Source organism: Argiope bruennichi, chromosome 10, assembly GCF_947563725.1.
Source record: "Argiope bruennichi chromosome 10, qqArgBrue1.1, whole genome shotgun sequence".
Taxonomy (NCBI): Eukaryota; Metazoa; Arthropoda; class Arachnida; order Araneae; family Araneidae; genus Argiope; species Argiope bruennichi.
In genome coordinates this window covers 25731293-25737292 of record NC_079160.1, presented here as the reverse complement: position 1 = coordinate 25737292, position 6000 = coordinate 25731293, and the positions used below count along the sequence as shown (strand labels likewise).

The 6000-nt window shown below is 29.5% G+C and overlaps 1 protein-coding gene across 1 annotated transcript in view; it reads left to right on the top strand.

Moving 5' to 3' along the window:
* Window positions 1-3047: 3047 nt before the first annotated feature.
* LOC129988438 (transcription factor SUM-1-like) overlaps window positions 3048-6000 on the top strand; it is an 81505-nt gene continuing 78552 nt past the window's right edge. Inside the window, exon 1 of the mRNA XM_056096665.1 lies at window positions 3048-3256. The gene's annotated coding sequence lies outside the window, so the exon portion shown is untranslated. The remainder of the gene's footprint in view (window positions 3257-6000) is intronic.

Below are 6000 nucleotides of genomic sequence, written 5' to 3'. Positions count from 1 at the left end.
ATCAAATTTTCATTATCGCCGTATACTTTTTGTGTAAATTCAATATTTATTACAAACTATTTTTAATCATAACCAAGACAGCCCACACAAAAATATTTGCATTTGATATTTTTTTTCTGAACAAATGTCGGGAGTAAATGCGTAATCTAAAAATGTGTAATATTTTCCCTGAGCACGTATGAAAGCTCCCAATAAAAGAAATTCAATAATTAATAATAATAGAATGGCAACGTGTGTAGTTTTTAAACATAAGGCATATTCTATTGTTGTTACAGTGATAAAAATATTTTTTTCGAGTGTGTGATTATACCTTCTGTTTTCTGAACAATTTGATACCAAAATTTTAACGATAGAGAGAGTTATTGTGGAAAAAACTATAACAAACATCGATTAAAAATAAACAAAAAACTTCTTTAGCCAGAATGTTAAAGACATACAACCACAGCATTCTTTGATGCACACAGGAACAAAAAAGTTACAATTTCAAAAGAAATAGAATACTTTAAGATAACTAAATGCAGTTCATATGCTTCTGAACCTTTTTAATTTATATAACTTTATTCAAATTCCTTTTTTACTATTTTTCAACTTTAATGTCATTTCTCTAAAAAAATGAAGTTTGTGTGTGTGTTCCCTACGCACGAATGAAAGCGCCCAATAAAAGAAATGCAATAATTAATAATCATAGAATGGCAACGTGTGTAGTTTTTAAACATAAGGCATATTCTATTGTTGTTACAGTGATAAAAATTACTGTTAATTTATTGTGTATTGTATTACTGTCTCAAACCTACTTATTCTATTAATTTTAAATTTCAGGCACATGTTCAAAATAAGTTCTTCTATGGCTTAAACATCAATTTTTAGACGAATTATTGACAGAAAATTTTACATGAATTTTAATTAGATTTTTTTAAAAAAATTTCGAATTTTTTTTTTAAACAAATGGATTTTAAAAATACTTTTTTCAGAAAATTATATAAAAAGTATGTATAAGCATACTTTTTCTGCTAGTTAATATTAATTATGTCAATTTTGGCCAATTTTTAAATTTAGAATCCTGCGAGCAGCAAAATACTGATTTTGTAAGATTTTGAAAAAATATCTAGTTTATATTTTTATATAACTTTTTAATTTTTTTTTAAAATCCTATCAAGACATGAGGAATAATGTAATTGATTATGAATATTCTATGGTTAAATGATAAATTTCATTCATGTAGCTTTGCTATTTATTGTAATAGTCATATTCACATACAAATGGCCAGACAAACAGATAGCCATAATTTCGGAGATAGTTCTCAAAACTCAAAAATATGTGAATCATGGCAATTCATTGATTTTTTTTTCAGTTTTTCTCCGTTTTTAATACTTTCTCTATGCATATTTTCTACATGAGGAAGTAAAATTCTGGAAAACAGATAGTCAATATTATAGCTGCGCTATCGGCGATAAGATTCTTTTGCTCATTTTGAATCCTGATACCACATATTTTATATTTGCATTGATTTAAAAAATATGAGATCAAGATAATATTTTTAAGAAAATCTTCTTTTGAAAAACGCAGATTTTTTTTAATGATTCATTAGCAAGCAATCATTTATATTGATCAGAATTTCGAATCTTTTTTTTTTCGAGCGGATAGCTTACAGTTTGTATTAGTCAGGATGAATTCTTATCAGAATCTCTTGAATTTTTTTAAAAGAAGTAATACTGATTTTCTTGTTTTAATTTTTTTTAACTAGATGCGTTTTTTTTCTTTTTTTTTTTTATGAGATGAAATGGGTGGTTGTTTCAAACACTAGAACTTAATTATTTAAATTTTTAAAAGTATTTTGTACTTAAAGCAGAGAAACATTTAAAGACATTATATAATATTTCGCAGCTCTGTCCTTCCACTGGTATGGTGAAGAAATTCGGAAAGTAGGGTGAAGTCCAGGTATTTTCTTCGTAACCTGAATGTGATTCAAAAAACTAGGATCGTCGCAAAATAGCCTTAGCATTGCTGCTGAACGGGACTTTACTATACCAAATTATTTCACAGCGAATGCAAACTTTCTATTAGTATAATTACAACAATATATTTTAACCAATATAAAAATGTTTTGGAAAAAATCTAAACAAATTTTTAAAAGCAAATTCAAGTGTTTGATTTTTAAAGGAAAATAATCTCGCAATTTCTTTATCAACACGAGAAAATAGCTGAAATACTAATTTGTCCTCAATCAGACATTGCTAGCCAAACTAAAACGAGGTATAAATTTGATTTAATATCAATATTAAAGAATTGAAATGAATGATATTCTCAAGATAAATACACTTCTTAAACGCAAAACTTCTTTTATAAACAATAGGGATCAAAATAAGGATAAAAGCTTCATTTATAATAATAGGGATAATTTTTTTCTATTCTAAGCTTACAGTTATTTTCTTCTATATGAATTCTTATCAGAATTTCTTGAATTTTTTACAATTAAAATAATATAGATGTTATAGTTTTAGTTGTTTAACTTTGAGCGAATATTTTTTTTTGTTTAACGAGCTGGAATAAAAGAATAAATAAAAATCAGTGAGGTTTTCTCCAGCTGAATACCTTTCCTTTTCCAACTAACTCTTTTTTTTTTTTTTCACGTTTCTGCCTAATGACATCTAAACCGTTTCACTATCTCTACTCGCCTCCAAATCATTACTAAATCGTCAACAACGCCATTAACACTCTGGGCCTATTCAGACTTCCTGGGCTTTGCCTCGGCCCATACTTCTCCGAGGAAGGCACTAAATAAAAATCCGTGCACCCTCATCTATAAATCTAACTTCCCGCCGTAGCATCTTCTTGGCTCCCATCCCTGCTCGTGGGATTTTCTCCATCCCCCCCCCCTCGGGACGCATGCGTAACGGCCCTCACCCACACCAAAAGGATGGGAGAACTTCCCTCATTGGTGGGGGGGAGGAGCCACCCAAAACTTTTTCGAACAAAAAAAAAGTTTTATTTCGTGGTGCAAGTTTTGTTTCGTTTTGATTTGTTTATTTTATTTTTGCGGTGTGTATGTACCTCTCCTGGTGACATGGTTGAGGACAGTTTTCATGTGAGCATGGCTTGGGATGGGAAGAAATGATGGTAATTTGATTTTTGAGTAGTGTGTAGTTTTGGTATTGACGAGTGAAGGGATACGTTGCGCTGGAATTAAGATTGTGCGAGTGAGCTCTGGGTCAGTTTTTGGATATATCAGTTCTGTCAGCAGATTGAGTCATAACAGGTAAATATATATTCCAATATTAATTTCTTCCATATAAAAAATGAATTTTTTTAATTCGCAATACTTTTGTAAATGAAGCTACATGTTAGTTAAAGGGTTATAAGACTTCTAAATCTTTAATTTTTCATTTTTTTTTTTTTTTTTTTTTTTTTTTATGATTTCGTTTGATAACCAAAACGCTTCTGAATATTTTTGGTATTGCACATGCGTTACGTTAATTAGTTTAAAAGATGTAATCAAAAACATGAAAGTCACTGCTGACTTTTCACTCAGAAACGTTTACTTTAAAGTCATTTTCCTCAATATCACATTTTCAGAGCTTGCGTGTAGAATTAAACAAAAATGGTTCATCGCATCAGTATTACATTTTTCAGGTATGCTTATCCACACATAATAAAGAAAATATGCAAAATCAAAGCATTGTTGTGTAAATTTTTTTTCTGTGCTTGCTAATATGCTAAAATTGTTTTTTTTTTTAAAAAAAAAACATTATCATGTTTATGCAACATAAAAAGTAAAATAACTCCAGTAAATCTATTAAAATATTTATCAACTTGTATGATAATCAAGTTACGTTTTTTGGGAGTAAATTGATGTAACATTTGTTAATATAAATTACTTATTTTCTAAAAAAATTTGCGTCCAAAAAATTGCGTTTTTGTCTTCGACAATTTATACGGAACAAATTTTTTTTCACATAACATTTTAATTAATGAAAATTGTTTCACTGACTTGAAAATTCATAATTATAATATTAAATGTCTTATAAAATTATGGCAAAAAAATCAATTAAATTTTAGAACTTTTTCTTAAGTTAAGGAGAGGCGCATTTGATCAACTTTTGAAGTCTATTTTAATTGTTAAAGGTCCTATAGCCCTTTAAATGCTTTTCAGTTCAATCCTATTGAAGCAAGAATGGGAAGTTAAATCGTAACTTCTAATATAGATAATGACAGACATTGATATTTTTTAAAAATTTATTTCTTACATAATGCAAACAATAATATCAGAATTTTGTATTTTTGTTCACCTGATCATCAAGAGACAATTTTCAGTGAATTCTGGGTGGTTCAGAGTGCATTAAAATCTCAAAAGTAATAATTAAATTTAAAAAAGTTATTTTACAAAGAATATTGAATATTTTTTTCTTACAACAAAATTAGACAAAAACCGTTTTCAAGAAGAGCATTTTGAGAAATTCAACCTAATTTAAAAGCATTTGGAAGACGAGGAAAAAAAAAAAACTAAAGACTGAAAAAAAATCTGAAATCTGAAAAAAGTCATCAGTTTTTTAATAATTTTTTATAATGTAATTTTTGTTTACATTAATTTTAACTTTGAAGAATTATTTACAACATCGTACGTAGATTCGGGATTCCGTTTGAATAGTATTCATACAAAAATACTTTTTAACCTCTACAATAAAATTTTAAATTAATTATATTAAGATTTTACTTAATAATTTGAGCCTAAGAAATATCTCAGGACAATATTCTTCCTCCTTTACATAACTCAGCAACACCGGGAAAGCAATTTAGTTAGTTTTTTGTTTTTTTCCTATTTAAAATTTTTTTAAAGGAAAAGGATAAATTTTTTAAAGGAAACCTGTTTGGTTTATCAAAAATCCAAAGTAAATAGGCGCATCAAAAAATATTTGGGATCATTTGAACATGTAAACATACGTTTTACTCATACTCATATTGACGTGGTAGGGTCATTGCTTTCGGCTAAGAATAATAAATACCACTTTACATATTGATACGTATACTGCCTTATATATGGATAGATTTATTAAATGCATTGAATCTGCCTCCATAGCTGATCAGACGGCAACCACGATGGCATTGGTGTTTCTACAGGAATGGAATTTTATATACGGCATGCCCGAGGTCTTATAACATATCGAGACACCAATTTCGAAAGTCATTTGTTTCACGACACTGCTAGATGCTCGGATCATACAAAAATCGTATCACAACTATCATCCTAAGGTTAACGGTATCGGAAGAACATACCGGCAGTTTATTCCTGATTTGAATTTTTATGTTTTTAAAGCTTTCTCCTCTCTTCTTTACCTTCCATTTTGAGCTCATTCAACTGATAACTTTGTGGAGAGGACAGGAGGAGGGAGAGCAAAATGATGTTACGTTATATTATGCCCAATTATACTACAGATGGAGTAGGAGCGTTACTATTATTGTTTCTTGGTACACGAACCATATTAAAACCGACTTGGATGCATCTTCCTATAGAACTATATGGGGTATCGTTTAGATTGCTGGAAAAGTTTTTTAAGGCAATTTCATATTCCACAGGTTTTCTATCGGTGTCTCGGCCTCAAACGCAGCTTCGCCCAGTACCAACTACGAAAACTTTCCACTAATAAAACGTTTGTTCACTGGGAGTTGTTAAAATCATCGAATGTGTTTGTACGAGTGGATAGGGTGAGAAAATCATTACAGAAACCATATTTTGATTTTTACCCAGTTCTGAAAAAACATATACAAATTTTTCGACTTCAAAATTAATGGTCAGGAAATAATGGTTAATGGGAATCGGTTGAAGACAACATTTTTAAAAATCAAAATTTAGAGGATGTCCTTTTTGGTATCAGTCTGGATATTCCAGATGAAATCTTTGCTACTCATACTGGTAATATTTCTGGGTTCTATGTACATTCTCAAGTCCCATGACTTTCAAATTCGCCGAGGAAGGGCTATTTGGCGATCCTTTCAGCTCTTTCA